The sequence below is a fragment of the Gossypium arboreum genome, chromosome 6 (genome assembly GCF_025698485.1).
Source record: "Gossypium arboreum isolate Shixiya-1 chromosome 6, ASM2569848v2, whole genome shotgun sequence".
In the NCBI taxonomy this organism is placed as follows: Eukaryota; Viridiplantae; Streptophyta; class Magnoliopsida; order Malvales; family Malvaceae; genus Gossypium; species Gossypium arboreum.
The window spans coordinates 19,587,468-19,595,013 of record NC_069075.1 but is presented as its reverse complement, the minus strand read 5'-3'; positions in this window follow the sequence as shown (position 1 = coordinate 19,595,013).

The window sequence follows — 7,546 nt, the reverse complement described above, 5'->3', positions numbered from 1 at the left end:
CCCGATAGAGCTGTAGCTGATGATGTTGAAAGCAATACGCCTGCTCCTGCTCAAGGGACGGTGCAAGATGATTCATGACTGGCTATGAATAGCCGTGATAGTGAGGCTAAGCAAGCCTTCTATCAGATGATGAATGAATGGTTCACCCAATATATTAGAACCAATCCAACTGTACAACAACCTCCACCCCTGGTTAATCCTCCTCAAACTTCTATTATGCCACAAGTGAATCTGGTACAGTTGAGTAGACCACCAGTTGATAAGATTAGAAAGTATGGAGTTGAAGTGTTCCGAGCTACAGCAAATGATGATGCTGAAAGAGCCGAATTTTGGTTAGAGAATAAAATACGAGTGCTTGATGAAATGTCTTTGAATCCTGAAGAATGTGTGAAATGTGTCGTTTCACTTCTGAGAGATACGACATACTATTAGTGGAAAAATTTAATATCTGTGGTTCCGAGGGAATGAGTTATGTGGGATTTCTTCCAAGCTGAATTCCAGAAGAAATATATCAGTCAAAGATTCATCGATCAGAAACGCAAAGAGTTTCTCGAGCTTAAACAAGGTCCTATGTTTGTCACTGAATACGAATGTGAGTTTGTGAGATTGAGTCAGTATGCTCGAGAATGTGTATTGAATGAAGCAATAATGTGAAAAAGGTTTAAAGATGGACTAAACAAAGATATTCGTTTGTTAGTTGGGATTTTGGAGATTAAAGAAATGGTAGTGCTCATTGAGCGAGCTTGTAAAGCTGTAGAATTAAGTAAAGAGAAAAGAAAAGCTGATTTTGAAGCTAGAGATGCTAGAAAGAGATCTTCGGGTAGAGCATTTCAATTTGAGTCTTCTGAGATGATCAAAACTGTTCAAAGACTGATGTAAGATATTCGAACCGAGATTGAGCTAGATTGCACTCGAATTCCAGAGCTTCTGTTACTTCTGCTGCAAGTGTTGGCAATGTCCGATCTAAAAAACCTGAAGGTAAACACTGTGGTAAAAGACATCCGGGAAATTGTAGATTGAATGACTGAGCCTATTGTCGATGTGGATCTCTGGATCATTTTGTAAGAGATTGTTCTGAACTTGTTGAGCAAGAGAATGTACAGAATCCAAGACCGAGTAACACCTCAGTTATAGGTAGACCTTCCAAAAATTCAAGAAATGCAAGTGGTGGTCAAAGAGCTACCGGGGATACTATTGTTAGATCTGAGGCCAGAGCACCAGCCAGAGCCTATGCTATTCGAGCTCGTGAGGAAGCTTCGTCACTAGACGTGATTACTAGTATTTTTACTCTTTATGATACTTCTGTGATTGCATTGATAGACCCTGGACCAACACATTCTTATATCTGTATGAATTTAGTACACAGTAAGACTTTCCCTATAGAGTCTACTGAATTCATAATTAGAGTATCGAACCCCTTAGGCAAAAGTGTCCTGGTTGATAAAGTTTGGAAAAATTGCTCGTTAATGATTCGAGATGTTTGTTTTCCTGCTGATTTGATGCTTTTTCCTTTTGACGAATTTGATATAATTCTGGGAATGGATTGGTTAACTCTGCATGATGCCATTGTGAATTGTAAACGAAAAGTCATTGATTTAAGGTGTAAGAATGATGAAATAATTCGAATTGAGTCTAGTGATTTGAATGGACTACCAACTGTGGTATCTGCAATGAAAATACGGAAATATGTGAAGAAAGGTTGTGAAGCCTACTTAGCTTATGTGTTAGATTTGAAAGTGAATGATAAGAAAGTTGAATCAATGCCTGTTGTTTGTGTCTTCTCTGATGTGTTTCCTGAAGAACAACCTGGTTTGCTTCCGATTCGAGAAGTCGAGTTTGGCATTGAATTAGTACCTAGTACTACTCTGATTTCAATAGCTCCGTATAGAATGGCTCCGACCGAGTTAAAGGAATTAAAATCTCTATTGCAAGAATTGACCGATCGAGGATTTGCTGGACCAAGTTTCTCACCTTGGGGTGCTCCTGCTCTGTTTGTGAAAAAGAAAGATAGCACAATGAGCATGTGTATTGATTACAGATATCTTAATAAAGTGACTGTAAAGAACAAATACCCTCTGCCTAGAATTGATGATTTATTCGATCAATTGAAAGGTGCTACAGTGTTTTCAAAGATAGATCTGAGATCGGGTTATTATCAGTTGCGAGTAAAGGACTCTGACATTCTGAAAACTGCTTTCAGAACGAGGTATGGACATTATGAATTTTTAGTTATGCCTTTTGGTTTAATGAATGTACCTGCTATTTTTATGGATTTGATGAATAGAATTTTCAGATCGTATCTAGATTAATTTGTTATTGTATTCATTGATGACATATTGATTTATTCACGAGATGAAACTGAACATGCCAAGCATTTAAGAATAGCGCTACAAACTTTGCGAGATAAATAGTTGTATGCAAAGTTTAGTAATGTGAATTCTGGTTACGAGAAGTTGGTTTTCTGAGTCATATTGTATCAGCTTCTGGTATCCGAGTTGATTCGAGCAAGATTTCAGCTATTCTGGATTGGAAGCCTTCGAGGAATGTATTTGAAGTCCGCAGTTTTCTGGGACTTGCCTATTACTACAGACGATTTGTAAAAGATTTCTCTGTGATAGCAACTCTGTTGACAAAATTGCTTCAGAAAGATGTGAAATTTGAATGGTCTGAACAATGTCAGAAAAGTTTTGATCGATTAAAAGCTCTGTTAACTGAAGCTCCGGTATTGGTACAACCTGAGTCAGGTAAAGAATTCGTTGTTTACAGCAATGCTTCATTGAATGGACTCGGTTGTGTTTTAATGCAAGAAGGAAACGTTATTGCTTATGCTTCGAGACAATTAAGGCCGCATGAGAAGAACTATCCGACACACGATGTGACACCCCTAATTTGACCCTAGTCGGAAAGTGGTTTTGGGACCACAAAACCGAGCCACAAAAATAATTAATTGTTATATTTTATGCTTATTATTTATGAATAAGTATGTGTGAAAATTTCATGCTTTAATTTTTGTCATTTGGATGTGAAATAAATAAAGAGGGGCCTATGTGAAAAATCTTGAAAATGTCATAGGTTAATTGGTAGTGGCTAAAAATTGCATGGTTTGAAGCATGAGGGACTTGCATGTCAAACATTCCTTTTTCTTGGTAGTGGACGGCAAGGATGGGCATGAATGACACATTTTGGCATTTTGTATGTTATATTTTAGTTAAATAATCAAATAGTTTTATTTTAAATCAAGTTATTATATGTCATAAATTATAAGAGGAATTAAATAATTAAAATGGTGAAAAAAAAAACAAAGTTGGGTTTTTTCTTCTCCTCCATTGCCGTAGCCTAAAGGGAGGGAGGAAAAAGTTTGGTTGCTTTGATTTTTGGCTTAGAAGATGGCTAGAATGAGGTATGTATTGAATGATTCTTGAAAATCTATGCATGTTTGAGATGATTAGTTCAAACTCTACTTATCCCATAGATTAAACTTAGAATTTTGAGGTTTGAGATTCGGTCAACAAGCTTGAAACTCATAGTAGTTTGTTTTGGTAAGCTAGGTATACGGATGATAGATGTGTTTTGGTTTTGGTTTGATAATGATGTTAATGATGGTGATTTTCGGTCATGCATTAACTTAAATTGTAAGTATGATTTATGGTATAATTTGTGTGATGGAATGGTCTTGAGATTTGGCTTGATTAAATGGGTAAAATGCTAAGTGTTTTAAAGATGATGTAAATTTCGGTTTATGTGAAGTAAATATAGATGACGGTTATGAGCTGTTTTATGATTTGATAATGGTGATTAAATCTTGTAGTTAAGTGTTTAGATATATATATATTAATAATGAATTTAGTTGTACTTGCTATGTGAGAAATGTGCAATGCTATAGGTATTTGATTATTAGATATGGTTTTTAAGTTGATTTGTAATGGTATGATTGCATTGATGAATTGGTTTGGAAATGGTGGGAAGAATTGGCTATTATGCTTGATACTAATGCGAATATGAGAATGTTGTACTTGAAAATGTAGGTGAACATGACAAGTGTATTCGACTTAGGGCATAAAGGATATGAAAATTTGGTATTTATTTTTGATTGTGTGTATGACCATGGATAATTGGCTGCACAAATATTATGAATACATAATGTATGTTAAATTTATTAAGCTACAAAACATTATACATGATCGGCCAATGTAAATCATTTGAGTAAAGTATATCTTGATGGTACATTTCGGCTAGTATAAAAGGTATATGGATGTCGTATGACTATGTTTAATTTGGGAAGTAAATTGTTTGATTTAGCTCAAGAGCCTAGAGGATCAAAGTTGGATAAGGGAAAGGAAAAAGTGATCGAATAGCCGTCGTAATCGTTCGGCAGCTTCCAAGGTAAGTTTTAAGTGATTAAACGTTGAGTAAATTCAATTATAATAGGACATAATGAGTTGATTTAATAATATATGATGTGGCCATGATATGTCTTAAACTCAAATGGTAAGTTCATAAGTGTTTGGACTTGGAAATTTAAGAGCAAATTGTAATAACTTGCTTAGGATAGCAGCAGTAACGTGATTTTAGAAAATCACTATAAATTGTTGATGTGGAATTATAGGCCGAATAAAATATGTAATCAAAGCTTAATTAGTCTAGTTTCTTATAAAGGAGACCGTGTAAGCAAAGAAATTTCCTATAAAGAGATATTTAAAGTTGTGTGAGACAGTGTCAGAATGACTCCGAAATCCCCTGTTCTATTTTTAGAAAATCATTATAATTTGTACAAAAATGGTTATAAGATAAAATTTATATGCTTAGACTCCTTAATGAGTCTAGTTTCAAATGAAATCAAATAGAACATATTTTGAATTCTGTACAATGAGAAATTTGATTCGTAGTGAAGAGTGGTCAGATTAGTCAAACAGTGAAATAGGGGAAACTTTAAGAAAAATCTGGTATTGATTGGCCAACCTAAAATTCTGAAAATTTTATGGATGGAAGATATATGAGTCTATATTCAGGAAAAATTAATGGCAATTGATTTTGAGTTTTGTAGCTCTAGTTATAAATAGTTTAGTGACTATTGCTCAGGAAAACAACTTGTAGTGAATATGTGAATTTGTTGTAAACATTGATGAAACTATTTGAGTTGCTTATAAGCTATTACTGAAATTGATGTACAAGATAAATATATATGTGTGTGGTAAAACTAAATGGCTAGTGTGAAATATGTATGAGATATGTATACGAGGTAAAGCCGAATGGCTAGTGTGAAATATGTATACGTGGTAAAGCTGAATGGCTAGTGTGAAATATGTATGAGATATGTATACGTGGTAAAGCCGAATGGCTAGTGTGAAATATGTATGAGATATGTATACGTGGTAAAGCCGAATGGCTAGTGTGAAATATGTATGAGATATGTATACGTGGTAAAGCCGAATGGCTAATGCGAAATATGTATGAGATATGTATATGTGGTAAAGCCGAATGGCTAGTGATTCGGCTAGTGTGAAATATGTAGGAGATGTGTGTATATTGTGGCCAAATGACCAAATGTGAAAGGTGTGTATTATTAGATATTTGATGAGGCAAATGAATTACAAATATGACAGTCGATGTGAATGTTGTAACATGTGAATAAATGTACATGAAACTTGGAAATATATTCCGGGTAAGACCCGATGACTACGTGTGGAGATTATGTCCGGGTAAGACCCGATGACTACGTGTGGAGATTTTGTCCGGGTAAGACCCGATAACTACGTGTGGGGACTATTCGAGATAAAGGTTTCGCTGAAGATTCGAGTAAAGCATAAGATTATACGACTTCACAGTAACAATTGGTAATAAATACGTTCAATGCGTTAAGCTGGTCAGGTATGTATTTTGAGATTATATTTAAGCTTGATTTGGACTAAATCACAAGGTCGTTATGTGATGCATATGTGAGTAAAGCAATAAGACTGTTCTATGATTATTGTGCGTTTGGTCAATGTGGAAAGTTAGGTGAAAATATGTAATGTACCTATGTTTATAAGAGATCACTGTCAAGTGAGAATTTATCTGCCTATTATATATGATAAGATGGGCATATTCGGTAAAGGGATGGTATGCCCGAAGGAAGAGTGAAATAAAAATACGAACAACTATGTTATAATTTGATTGTTATCTGTTGACACTGCTTAAAACTTACTAAGCATTGTAATGCTTACTCTGCTTACTTTGTTTCCTCTGTTTTATAGATCTCATTTGGAAGCTACAGGGCTCGGGGATCGTCAAAGAACTAGTCACACTATCACTATCCACTACTTGTTACTGTTATGTTTTGAATTATTTTATGGCATGTAAAGAAACGGACCGATTGGTCAAGAATATTTTGGTTAATGTATATAAGCCATGCGAAAATGGCATCTTTTGAATGTGTACTTATAGCAGTTAAATTGTATCCCTGACTGTCTTTAGTATTTACCTAAAGGAACGTTCTTTATAAAAAAAAATATATATTCAAAATTTTTACTCTTCGGATATGAGTTTCAAGTCCGGTAATGCCTCTTTACCTATTCCGGTGACGGATACGGGATAGGGGTGTTACACACGACTTGAGTTAGCTGCCATTGTATTTGCTTTGAAGATCTAGCGTCACTATTTGTTTGGTGAGAAATGTCGCGTGTTTTCTGATCATAAAAGTCTGAAGTATTTAATGAAGCAAAAAGATTTGAATCTACGACAGAGAAAATGGTTAGAACTACTAAAAGACTACGAACTTGTGATTGATTATCACCCGGGAAAAGCAAATATGGTTGCTGATGCTTTGAGTCGAAAATTGTTATTTGCAATGAATGCTCATTTAGTTCTGTCTGATGATGGTTCAGTTTTAGCTGAATTAAAAGCGAGACTTTTGTTATTACAACAGATTATTGAAGCTCAGAAGGTTGATAATAAGATTATTGCTAAACGAACTCAGTGTAATTCTGATTCTGATTCTGAATTTCGAATAGATGATGATGATTGTATGAGGTTCAGAAATAAACTTTATGTTCCAAGAAATCCGGATTTGATACAAATGATTTTGAGTGAAGCTCACAGTAGTAGATTTTTTGTACATCCGGGAAGTATGGAAATGTAAAACGATTTGAAACAACTATACTGGTGGCCGGGAATGAAAAGAGATATTTCTGACTTTGTTTCAAGATGTTTAATATTTCAGCAAGTTAAAGCTGAGCATCAGGTGCCATCTGGGTTATTACAACCGATTATGATTCTGTAGTGGAAATGGGATCGAGTGACCATGGATTTTGTTTTGGGTTTGCCTATGTCTCCAAAAAAGAAAGACGAAATTTGGGTTGTAGTTGATCGTTTGATGAAATCAGCTCATTTTCTTCCGATTCGGTTTGATTATTTGCTTGATAAGCTAGATGAGTTGTATATTTCTGATATTGTGAGATTGCATGGTGTGCCATTGTCAATAGTATCTGATAGAGACCCGAGATTTACATCACGATTCTGGAAGAAATTGCAAGATGCTCTGGGAACTAAATTGCATTTTAGCACTGCT